Source organism: Carassius auratus, unplaced genomic scaffold (assembly GCF_003368295.1).
Source record: "Carassius auratus strain Wakin unplaced genomic scaffold, ASM336829v1 scaf_tig00031959, whole genome shotgun sequence".
In the NCBI taxonomy this organism is placed as follows: domain Eukaryota; kingdom Metazoa; phylum Chordata; class Actinopteri; order Cypriniformes; family Cyprinidae; genus Carassius; species Carassius auratus.
This window is the reverse complement of record NW_020525964.1, coordinates 115,001-128,611: the sequence shown is the minus strand read 5'-3', so window position 1 is coordinate 128,611 and position 13,611 is coordinate 115,001. Positions and strand designations below refer to the sequence as shown.

At 35.5% G+C, this 13,611-nt stretch overlaps 2 long non-coding RNA genes across 3 annotated transcripts; both read right to left on the bottom strand.

Moving 5' to 3' along the window:
• Window positions 1-3,343: 3,343 nt before the first annotated feature.
• On the bottom strand, window positions 3,344-6,922 carry LOC113080762 (uncharacterized). Its single transcript, XR_003282016.1, has 3 exons — window positions 6,822-6,922; window positions 5,062-5,227; window positions 3,344-4,896 (listed from the first exon to the last, which is right to left on the bottom strand). It is a non-coding gene; the product is annotated as an uncharacterized LOC113080762 (long non-coding RNA).
• Window positions 6,923-12,023: 5,101 nt separating this feature from the next.
• Window positions 12,024-13,412, bottom strand: LOC113080761 (uncharacterized). Of its 2 annotated transcripts, XR_003282015.1 has the most exons (4): window positions 13,325-13,412; window positions 12,961-13,048; window positions 12,675-12,866; window positions 12,025-12,467 (listed from the first exon to the last, which is right to left on the bottom strand). It is a non-coding gene; the product is annotated as an uncharacterized LOC113080761 (long non-coding RNA). The 2 variants fall into 2 exon arrangements; XR_003282014.1 differs by having other exon boundaries at window positions 12,024-12,467; window positions 12,675-13,048.
• Window positions 13,413-13,611: the final 199 nt, after the last annotated feature.

Below are 13,611 nucleotides of genomic sequence, written 5' to 3'. Positions count from 1 at the left end.
GTTTCCACCGACCACAGTGACTTCATTTAAGAAAAAAAAAAACGCTAATCAATCAGATAAACCCAGTAGCGGTTTTAGGCACGGGCGAACCGGGCAGCCGCCCGGGGCGTCATTTTTTCGTGACACATTGGGGGCGGCAGCACGAGCAGATAAACAAAAAATCCTCTGTGTCGCGAAGCGGTTTTTCGTCATTTATATCATTTCACTGTGTGTGGAATTGGCAAATTGGCGCTCCCTGCAGCTGCCGGCGCCCCTGCTTGCTGAAAATATCCACTGAAGCTTTGTGTTGTGAGAGAAGTGTAAGGGGGTGGGGCGAGAGGCGCGTGCGACATTTCACCTCTGGGTCTCTCTCAAATGGAACGGACAGGGCGGGGGTGGACGGGGACGGGGGATCCACACTAGTAATATAATTAATAATAGGCTAAAGTCAGTCACACACCTCGACTTTCTTCCAAATAACGCACATTTCATTCATAATGTTATAATACAGGCCTATAGTTCCTGCAAATGATACTAGGCAATACAAAACGATTATGTGGTCATCAAGGTGAATTGGTTTAGTCTTGACTTCTGGTCGTGAGTGACAGGTGGGGGGATGGGAAATCTGTTGATTGTCGAGTGCCAAATAAACAGAGATGGAGAAGAAAAGGTCAAAGCCAGGTGCCCAATTTCGAAAAAAAAGAAAAGAAGAAGAGGAGAAACGAGCAAAAGATAAAGGTATGCAACTATTGTCTCTGTATGATTACAGTATCCATTTCATGAATGAAGGGCTAATGTTAATTGGTGGTGGGTATAACTCTTTGTTAACCTTTCTGCTATGATGCTTGCTATGCTTATACAACAATAATTTGGTTTCAACTCAATCACGAGATCTAATTTATAATATTGTGCTTTGCAATTAAACTGTTAAAAGTTCAGTTATCATTTCCATCAGTTGGTTTAACATTAGGCCCTGTAAATAACCAACGGCATTTTATTTGCTACACAGTATGCTAAGTATAGTTTCCTAAGTATAGTTTTACAAGTCATAACTAAATCGTCAGTAACCTAATGGCACCTCCATGAAAGTTGGATTGATATACAAATTTTGGTTGAAAAATATCCTGAAACCCAAAAAGTTTTTTTTTTGCCTATACATATAATTTAAAGTCATTTTATTTTTTTAAACAACTGAGTCCCAGTGACCATAGCATAACGTGAATAAAATATAATTTTTCAACGTATTTTTTTTTTACTATTTGTTTCTATACTCTAAACAATGTGATGACATGGGGGAAAAAATGAAATAAATAAATGTTTTTGTTTTTTTCCGGGTCTAGGAGGATATAGCGTGTAATGACAGACATTTAGTGTGTAAGAGCATGTTTATGTAACCCTTCTATTATGTTTTGAGTCAATTTGACCCTAGGCTGTTTTAGCTTTATAAAACATTATCCTATGGTCTTTTGATTTCAAATGCAGTTAAATTGCAATTTCAGGGGCACTTCTAAAATATTTTGGAGCATCCTCTGCCACTGGTCAGGATGAGCCACCCACCTCCTCCGCTACACATGTCTCCACAAATATCTGATATTGTGGATGAAGACCTCTTTGCCTCTACTTCTACCCAGCATGAGCTTTCAGGTGTGCATATTGTGTGTGTGTGTGTGGGGGGGCTACAAGACAACTGCAATTTAATGTAATTTTAATATTTCTGATAATTTATGAGTAGGACTGTGTTTTTTCACTGCGATGTGTTTTGAGTAATATGCCAATATGCTGTCTGATAGAAATGCCTGGAGCTGAACCCCCACTGAGCCCCACTGGCCCTCACATCTGACTGACAGGATTCGGACTGAGCTGGTTCACAGAGGACCAAGTAAAGTGCCACCTGGCTTTGTTTTCCGTAGGAATGAAAGTAATGGGAGAAGTTGCCACCACTAATATTTTAAGAAGACATTAGTAAGTGGTGAAAAGATGGCAAGAAGTTGGCTGATTTATTTAATTAAGAACAACAGCCTCTTTTGCTTCTGCTGCAAATTTGTTTTCCAAGAGGAACATCAATTTAACAAGTGCAGGAATGGCAAATTGGAAACGTGCATGCAATAATCTGACATCATATGAAAACAGTTGTTATAATAAAATATTGCTGTTTGTGCAGAACTTTGTTTGCTAATTTTTTTTGTGTGTGTGTGTGTTTGTGGGGGGGGGGGGGGCGCTCGAAAGAGGTCTCGCCCAGGGTGTATTTCAATGTAGAACCGCCACTGGATAAACCCCCAGTACAAACAAATTAATCTGTTGCCATGTGTGTTTATTTTTCCTGACCACCCAGTTATTTATATATATATATATATATATATATATATATATATATATATATATATAATCAAAGTATTTTCCAGCAGCAGCAATGAAAACACACACAGTTCCCTTTGAAGGACACTTCAAACTGTGTCCTCTAGGGGTCGCTATGGGGAACACGTCATCATGACCCGTGTATTAAGCAACACAGCAACACAACACACACACATATATATATATATATATATATATATATATATAAACAGCACATGACGTCACTACCGGTGTCACTACAGTATAAATAGGTGCCAGGAGAACAGTCATCCACTTATTTGTCTTCACTGACTGTTTAGTTTGAAGCGTGCATTTTGCACTGGGATTTATTCAGTTGTACTCTGATCTAATCTGATTTTACACACACTGTAATAGAATTGACCACAACTCTAGTGCACTCTATGGCCCTAAATACACTCAAACACAAACACTAATATGACTGGATATGTGACTGGCGCCATCTAGAGACAAAAAGACAAACACAAGAGTTTAAAATGTGTTCATACAAACTCACTTTCAGACATTCAAGAGTCATTTTAGTAACATCATCCAGTGTTCAGATCTCTGTTTCTGTTTTTATTTTTCATTATTTAATTTAAAAGTCAAATGCTTTCGGTTAATAAAGGTTATGATTGTCTTATTTTTCAAGGATTAGAAATAAAACACTGCATATATAAATCAGTGTGTGTGCTATAATACAGTATGGAGCACAAGAGAGAGTGTGTGAAGAACAGTGCTCCAGACTCATAGCAGCAGATTCAAGCCGTTGTAGAGATGCACTTTCAGTTTTATCTTCAACATCATCATAAACAGCTTGCTCATTATGTTAATAATATTATCTTATTTTTTATTGTCAGACTTTATATCACAGCTTTAGAGCAATATGATGGTTATATGATTTGTGTCCTCTCTATATTATGCAGTTACATCAGAAAGGACATTTTTTAGATCTGTTTGCATCAAGAGAGTCTGTAAAGAAAGATTTTCTTAGTTGATTCGGTTTCTCAAAGCATCTTTAATATTTGTAAAGCAGTAAGTGTGTTGCACTAAACAGTCTGTACAAACAGCATCGCTACAAAAGTCTGGAAAAGCCTATAGCTTCATCATCTTTCATCAGTTCATTTTCATAAGTATTAATGTCATATCAGTGTGATCAGAATGAATACTTGTGTGACCGATCTCAGTCTAGATATGAACATGTTTAGTGTGTTGTCCGTCTGTCAGTGTTTTCTGATGTAAACTCTGGCGGTGGTTTTGATGACAGTAATTGAAATGGAGTTCATCTTCATGCTAAATCAGTTTCATCAGTGCAAAGAACAGTAGATCAGATACTGACAGCAAGAGACTGGACAGGATTCACAGTTACTCTGTTACTGTTAGTCTGTCAGCAAATTACAGTACAGTGAGATTACAGTACAGGAAACACTATTACAGCAACACAAACACTGGTACAGTAAACACTTACAACTGTACACGCAACACTATACAGCACCTTCACACACAAGCAACACGCAAATATGATGTTAAATAGTGTTATTTCAGCATTCTTTTAGAAAAGACTGAAAAGATGAGTAATGAATGTTCAATAAACAGTATGGAATGGTACAAAAAAAAATAGAGAGAGAAATATCCACCTTATTTTGCAACATTCAAGCAATTTTCTGTGAATGTGCAATTCTTTATTTCCATTAGCTGTAATGTGGAAATAACTAAGATTAGAGTGCTGTAAACGGTAAATCTATTCACACTACAGACCGGTGTATTTATACAGTAATTATGATAATACATTAAAATAACATGACAAGCAATAAGGCAGTTGTTTCAGGGTTTTTCTCCAGCCCTCATCGAACACACCTGAACCGGTTCATCAAGGTCTTCAGGATCGCTAGAAAGAGTGAGTTTGATCAGGATTGGAGATAGACTCTGCAGGAAAGTGGATCCTGAGCCAGACTTGAGAATCTCTACAATACTGGACTGGTTTTTCAATGTCAGGAAACATAACGTGCTAAAAATAACTGGAACTGTACAACAGCGGAAGCCAGATACTGTACATTTAATAACAAATAGTCACGCCTGCGTTTCTGTTAGAATTAAATAAGGTGGATAGAATCTCTTAAATGAATCACAATATACAGAAATACAGAAATGAAAATGCATGGAATATATGATGCAGTGAACACTCGAACTGATATTTTGTCAAAGAAAAACAAGTGTTTGTGTGATGCAGATGTGAAAATAATCTCATAAAGTGCTGCTCCAGATCAATAAAACGGTTCTCAGACACAGATCTGAGAAAGAAACGGTTCATTAGTCTGTTAGTTTGTGATCAGATGAGTCTGAAAACAGTTCTGGAGCTGAAGAGACTGGAGTCTGGAGACTGGAGAGATGGAGTCTGAGATGATGAAGATGATGATGACGAAGATGACAATGATGAAGATGATGATGAAGATGTTCAGGTCTTCAGCTGCTGGTGTTTCAATGATGTTGTGTGTTCTTGAGAAAGTTCTGAACAGCTTTTAACATCAGAATGAAACTTTCCCTCCACTCCTGGATCATCTGACACTAGAAATATATATAAATCAGATTATCCTTATATACATTGTGTGAATGTATAACTTTATGTTCTTGATCATTAATTCATGTCAGTTAAACAATCACAGATCTGTTTCATTCATCTGTGTCTGCAGAAAGTCTGAAGAATCTGTCTGAATGTGGACAATCACTTACACCATGGTCTTTTTCTGTCAATACTGTGCCATCTATCAAATTTCTGTCTGCTTTTCTCTTGAGATCCAGTGGTTTGTGTTTCATTTCTGTCCTCCATTTTTCTCATCTGTGGTTTCTGATGGCAGTTTCTGTATGTGTTTTTTCCTTTCTATACTCAATTTCGACTCTGTTAAATCATAATTTTAATTACAAGGCAAGGCAAGGCAAGTTTATTTATATAGCACATTTCGTACACAATGGTAATTCAAAGTGCTTTAAATCAAAGAAAGTAAAATAATCATGAAGAAAAATAACAAAAATAAAACAAGCAATTTTAAACTTAAAATCAATTTAAAAACAGTTAGAAAATGATTTTATATTAAAAAAAAAACATTGAAAATATAGTGCTATCAGTTCGGACATAGCACAGGGCTCATTCAATAAATGCACAACTAAACAGATGAGTTTTGAGTCTAGATTTAAATGTGACTAGTGTTTTAGCACATCTGATGTCTTCTGGAAGCTGATTCCAACTGCGGGCAGCATAGAAACTAAAGGCGGACTCCCCTTGTTTTGGTTCTTTCTCATTATTTGACTTAGTGGGAGCATATACAGGCTAAACAAGAGCGGTGCTAGGATCGAGCCTTGTGGGACTCCGCATGTCATGGACGTCCACTTAGACTTATGCTCTCCTAGACTCACATAATAGCCTCTCCCTTCTAAGTATGATCTGAACCATTTGAGTACCATCCCAGAAAGCCCGACCCAGTTTTCCAGTCTCTCTAGTAGTATGTTATGAGCGACAGTGTCAAACGCAGCACTGAGATCTAACAATACCAGCACCGATATTTTACCAGAGTCACAATTTAATCGAATATCATTTATTATCTTAATGAGTGCTGTCTCTGTGCTGTGATGCGGTCGAAAACCAGATTGAAAATTGTCCAGGTATCCATTTGAGTTTAAGTATTTGTCCATCTGATTAAAAACTACCTTTTCTATAATTTTGCCTATAAAAGGAAGATTAGATATTGGTCTGAAATTGCTTAAAATTGTGTTTTCAAGATTGGTCTTTTTCAGGAGGGGCTTAACAACTGCAGTTTTTAGGGAGTTTGGAAATGTCCCAGAAAGAAGTGAGGCATTCACCACTTCTAAAAGATCTGCTTCTAAGCAGTTAAGTACACTTTTGAAACGTTTAATTACAGTCATCTAAGTCAGCGTTTCCCAATTCCAGTCCTTGTCCGCCCCGCTCTACACATTTCATAAGTATCTGTTATAACGTCGTCTCATGTTATTCAAAGAGCGTTAAAGAGTGCGAGACATGGATTTAAAAGACACTGCAGGCAGAATCCATGAACTAATGTTCAGAAGAGAAGAAAACTTAAACAGACTTCCCCTGCTCAGGGAGTGTAGGGAGCAGTGAACACTGTGTAGGGATCATATCAATCAGAAAACAGTTCATGCTCGTCGCTCTGGGATTGTAGGACTGGGATTGGGAACCGCTCAGATTATATCAAGCACAACATCAGATCAGTTCCTGATGAGCAGCTGTCTGATCCCTAATTTCTATCTAATTTGAACAATAAAACAAGGATTATAATGACAATATATAACAATCTAACATTATATTATATTATTACAAATATTCAATAATTTGTCAGCTATTAAGCATTTCTGATAAAATTGCAAATAATTCACTCACCATATGAAAATAAAGCTGCTCAGTAAAGCAGGCTATAATAATAATAATAATAATAATAATAATAATAAAAGTCCTGTACCTGTGAGAAGAGGAGGAATGCAGAATGATCCAGAATGTTTCTAAAACCGTGCAGAATCTAGATGAAGTCTTGAAGAGATAAAGGTCCAGAGTGAATCCTGCTGAGCTCCGTCTGCAAACTCACACGAGTCTCTGTACACTGTGGAGGGTGTGCTGCTGCTAGAAGAAGAGCACGAGTAGAGACATCAGACCGGTTCTGTCAGCTGTCTCTAAAACACACGCAAACACACACACACACACGCAAGCACACACACGCAAGCACGCAAACACACCATTTATGCTGCAGCACCTGGGGAGCAGTTCAGTATCTTGCTCAAGGGCTCCTCACTCATTGTGTTGTCAGCCCAAGACTTGAACCCACAACCTTAGGGTCAGGAGTCAAACTCTATAACCATTAGGCCAGGACTTCCCCAATTACTGCTGTATACTGCTTATTCATATCATTATAAGGCCTCAGTTTATTTTATTTTTTGGGGGGTTCATAGGTTTGACGTTAAAAGTGAATGTAAGGCTACGGCAAGATGCAGATCTTGATTTTCTAGAATTTCTCTAGATTTTTAAAAACAGAAATAATGGGATTAATCATACTGCCACAGACGTCTATCTTCAGGTTCATACATCTACCAGTTGGATAACTAATAATAACAACTTAAGAAAGTTTTCACAGGCTATAGGAGACGGATGCGGAAATAAATTAGGATTTAGCACAGTACTAAATACATACTTTATTAATACTTTGACGTAGCACAGGGCTTGTACTGATGGGGTCGTGGGGTGCGTAAAAAAGTAATTTAAAATAAAAATTTAAACTTTTATAAAAATAGAGATATTATCATTCATTCTAAATATGACGGCTACTGTGGCTAATAAACAGAAACAGACTCGGCTGAATAAGCAGGCTATTTTCATAAGCGTTAAAAATAAATAAATAAAATAGAATTAAGTGTATTTATGTGTGAATAATTTTGAGTCCTGATAAATTAAAACAATATGATCAATGTATCACTTATTCTACAGTTAAAAGATCGATGCTTTTGAATTTAAATATATAACAAAGCATGCAAACAAACGGCGGCTTTTATCATGTTCGAGTGACTTATTTCTTAGTTTTCTGATAACTTCTCTTTGATGATGAAATGATGAGGTTGCATGACGTTGTTCTGAGAAGCGTGTAAAGGGCGTGTTTTAGTGACGTGCAGCGGTGCTTCAGGCTTCACTGTGGAAACCCTGCACTATTCTGGCCTCGTGCTACTGGCCCGGGGCTATGAGCTCCACCCGGCCGCTTTAAGCCCTGGCTCGCACCGACCCCACAGTGGAAATGCGGTATTGTTGTTGTAGGAGCTGGAGATGTGTGTTAGCCTATATGAAGAAACTGCAAAACAGAAAATAAAGAAACACTGAATTACAATTATATTACAAAAAGGTATTAAAGCCATGGCTAATTATGTGTTGCTTTTCTAAAGAGTTCACAATAAACTGTGGTAAAAAGCATTGCACCGTGTTTATCCTGCAAATACCAAAGTAAAACTAAAGTTACGATGGGAGATATATGAAAACTAACTTTATAATGCTGGCGGAGTCCGACTGAATCATCTGAATGTCAAACAGGTTGAACAGGACAAACAGCGTCCTGTATCGATTTTGGAAAAAAAAACAACTCATAATATTATTCATAAACAATCGACTATGTGGAAAGCCTTAGTAACAGTTAATCTATAAGCTGTACTAGCATCTTTTTTCAAGTTACTTATTTTTAGAAATTAGTCTCTTTTCCATTAACTACTAGTACCAATGCTATCTCACGACCAATTCGTACGTATTTTACGAGGTGGCTTATTCGTACGATTTGTCTAACGGTTAGGTTTAGGGGAGGGTTTAGGTGTAGGTCATTCATACAAATTCAAACTAATTGTGCAACTCGTAAAATACGTACGATTTGGCAAAAATCTTATGAAATTGTACGAATAAGACACCTTGTAAAATATGTACGAATTGCTGTGAGATCGGGTTGCTAGTACTTTTTTTGTTGTTGTTGCTTATTCTTTAGGTGCTAGTGTCTCTTGTAAAGCTACTAGTACTTATTCATTAGATACTAGTGCCTATTTATTAGATAGTAGTGCTTAATTATTAGATACTAGTATTTATTCATTACATACTAGTGCATATTCATTAGATAATAATATTTATTCATTAGATACTAGTATTTATTCATTACATACTAGTGCATATTCATTAGATAATAATATTTATTCATTAGATACTAGTATTTATTCATTACATACTAGTGCATATTCATTAGATAATATTTATTCATTAGATACTAGTATTTATTCAATACATACTAGTGCATATTCATTAGATAATAATATTTATTCATTAGATACTAGTATTTATTCAATACATACTAGTGCATATTCATTAGATAATAATATTTATTCATTAGATACTAGTATTTATTCATTACATACTAGTGCATATTCATTAGATAATAATATTTATTCATTAGATACTAGTATTTATTCATTACATACTAGTGCATATTATTTAGATAATAATATTTATTCATTAGATACTAGTATTTATTCAATACATACTAGTGCATATTCATTAGATAATAATATTTATTCATTAGATACTAGTATTTATTCAATACATACTAGTGCATATTCATTAGATAATAATATTTATTCATTAGATACTAGTATTTATTCATTACATACTAGTGCATATTCATTAGATAATAATATTTATTCATTAGATACTAGTATTTATTCAATACATACTAGTGCATATTCATTAGATACTAGTATTTATTCAATACATACTAGTGCATATTCATTAGATACTAGTATTTATTCATTACATACTAGTGCATATTCATTAGATACTAGTATTTATTCATTACATACTAGTGCATATTCATTAGATACTAGTATTTATTCATTACATACTAGTGCATATTCATTAGATACTAGTATTTATTCATTACATACTAGTGCATATTCATTAGATACTAGTATTTATTCATTACATACTAGTGCATATTCATTAGATACTAGTATTTATTCATTACATACTAGTGCATATTCATTAGATACTAATATCTATTCATTCTAATATCATTCATATAGTATCTAATGAATAAGAACTAGTATCTAATGAATAGATATTAGTATCTAATGAATATGCACTAGTATGTAATAATTAAGCACTAGTATCTAATGAATATGCACTAGTACAGCTCCAGAAGACCTAGCACCCGCCTGCAGCTTGAATGGCAACTCAATTTGAAGCAGAAAGATCGAGGGCATGCATGGCACAACAAGTCTTTAGTAACATTGAATGCACAGTTGCATGCTGTTCTTTACATTTATTTTCTAGAGGTACTTAGTAGATCTGTCAACAGAGCAACCACATAGTTTTTTTCAGCATGTCATGTGTGGGACACCCTATTACAGCCAGGCACACACAGGCCTACTCCTAAAAAATTGTGTACTGTATACATAAAATGAAGCATATACTCCACCACACGTAAAAAAAAAAATCCCCAAAATAACCACTAGATGTCATAGCTATAGCAACTATGCCATATTGCATTATTTTTTTTTAAATACTTTATACCCAATGACAAGGCAAAAGAGATTTGTGATAAGTTTGCAGATTTGTGTTAACTTTAAAAACATAAAACTGATTAAAAACAAAAAGAGAAATCTAGAGAAATTTCTGACATTCAGTTGTCTTTGATACAAGACTTGATTGCACATAGTATGGCCTTCACAACATGGATATTGAATTGTGTTTGTTAACATAAAGTGTTAATTATCTTTCGAGTTATAAAATAGTAATAGTAAAATACATATATTTAGCACATTTCATGAGTTCGCCTGGCCATCCAGTCTTGATAGATAATGGTATACTAGAAATGGTTTGTTTTTCTTGTAGGGGTCTCAAACCTGAAGCTCAGCTGGAGATTTGGACAGTGAAATGACTGCTGCTTTATACGCTGTTGTGATTGACAGGACGGAATGATTAGGCTCCTCCCATACGCGACCCAGTTCTCAAAAGTTGACAAATTATTCTAATGTCAAAACAAATTTGTGTATGCACATATTGTAGGAATGAAACAAGTTATTCTTGTGCTCTCAACCACCAGCTACCAGGGTTACTACAGCCAATACATACACACACACACTATTTTTTTGATTAGTCAAAAAAGAAGAACTACAAAAACACATTTCAAAGCACTGAATGCAAATCAAAAAAAAAAAAGGAAACAAAGATCTAATAAATTATCACATTTTACTAAAAAGCTGTCATACGCAGTAACATAAACACACAATAGGACAGGAAATTACAGTTCTTTACAATCACTTTGTTACTATTTTCAGAACCTTGTTGTCATTTTTCAAAACTCTAACCCTTTTCTCAATTGCTTGGATACAATCCACATAAAACTTAGATCATTTGTTCATTCAACAAAAATCACCTGTTCAATATGACACAACTTAACATCAAAGTGCTAATCTTTCAAAAGGCAATTCACACATTACATTCCAAATGAGTGTCTATTCATTTCCTTGCAATGATCTAACTATCAATTGATACAACTGCTCAAAATGATAAGAAACTGTTGCATTACTCTTAATGCATAGTTGTATGGAAACAGACAAACAAATCTTCCATGTTTACTGTAAATCATGAACGTTTCGAGATAACAAGATTCATTGTCACCAATTAGCGCGGAGAATGAACCAATTAGACTACAATATCCATGGATGTAGCCTAATATTTGATCATAATGCTTCATCAGACACTGTGTCTATGGCCCCAAATACTGTACCACCTTTTCAGACTATTTACAGGATTCTGCACTGTGTAGATGCAGGCCCTTGTGATTGCTTGTCCAATTCTGCAAACTCATTACTGATGATTGAGTGCACATTGTGGAATGAGTTTATAGTGAAGAGTTGATTGGGATCCAATTGTTACGTGACAGCATTAATGAAAGTTTCTTAAGGGTCAAGATCATGTTCTCTGCATCTCCTGCTCCATCAAGCCCCGCCCACAATATCATCATCACTCAAATTAATTCACAACTCTACATTATCTGTGTGCAAGACTCTCATACAATTAGGAAGCAATTATTTTATGATGAATAAATATTTCAGTGAGTAAAATTGGCTGTGTCCATATTAGGCTATTATGCACTACACAACATTAAACTATCTTTAAATATATTTTCAAATTATTATTATTTTAAACTATTGTCTAGATCAGTAGGATCTTGTAATAAAGTAGCGATGGCAGCGGACATATTCTACGGATCAGTTCTGGTTTAAAGATGCGATCTAATCCTGTTCACATGACACAAGATGCTCTCGAGCAAGTTTGAGCTTGAGCTGATCATCTACACATGACGTCCTTTCATTTCCTTTTTTCCCTTTGCTTTCATTCAACAGAGCTGTTTACTGAAGGGAACAATCATTAGTCTGTGTGTGATCAGATGAGTCTGTAAACACTGAAAGAGTCCAGGAGCTAAGATGATGATGATGATGATGATGATGATGCTCAGTCTTCAGCTGCTGGTGTGTTGTGTTCTTGAGATCATCTGAAATAATCTTTTCAGGCCCGTCTGGATCATCTGAGACTAGAAATCACAAATATTTGTTAGATTATCCTCATTGTTTTGGATTGATCAGTGCTTCGTGTTCTCAGTCAATAATACATCAGTCATTCATAAGAAAGTCTGATTAATCTGACTGAATATGTCACTCTATGACAGGAGTGTTTTTATAGACATTATATATAGACTAGAAATGTGATTTAAGTAAGTTTCATAATGAACAACACTTACATTTTGGTTTTAGTCTCTTCATACTGTCCCATCTATCAAGTCTCCGTCTGCTTTTCTCTTGAGATCCAGTGGTTTGTGTTTTATTTCTGTCCTTCATTTCTCTCTCTGTCCTGTTGTTTTTACTCGTCTGTAGTTTCTGACGCTCCAGCTGTTTTCTCTGTGCATTATTTCATTTCTACACTGAATATGTATCTGTTAAATCATACAGAGCTGAATTAAAGTCAAGGTACAGTAAGTTCAGATAACCTCAGTGTGATTAGATTTGCAGTAAAACTTGAACAAATACTTCTCCTGATTCTAACTGAAAGTGAAGTATGATGTTTTCTCTGATTGATCAGAACGACTCTTCACTGCTCCGTCTGGATCACCAGAGACTGTAAATGAAGAAAACAGATCATCATCATAATGTAGAAACAGCAGCTGGACTGATGCTACAGATTCAGATCATGAGCACAATCAGACACCATTACACCTCAAACCATGCACAAACAGATCAGATTAATAAATACATCCCATGTGATTGATTCATTGCTGTTTTTATGTGATTTCTGTCAGCTAGTCTTTCATGCAGACACTATTAAACAAACACAGTTTTCACAAAATACATCTAAAGTAAAAGTATGTTAAAGTATGATGTTAAAGTGTCTGACCTGTGATGAATGGAGATGTAGAAATATCCAGAATCTGAATAGAAATAAAGATCCACAGTGAAGATCTCGGTGAGTTTAAGACACTGATTCATCAGTCGATGGGGGTTATTTATTATATAAAGACTCCGCCTTCTTTGTGGGTGTAGCATTGGAGAGACAGAAATAGCACGTGTTGAGCGTAACACTCAGCAGCATCAGTAGCACATTTCCCCTTTTCTTTTAGTGTTTTAGACCACAGAAAATGAGAAATCAGCATAGAAATCTGCACTCTACAAAAAAACAAAACA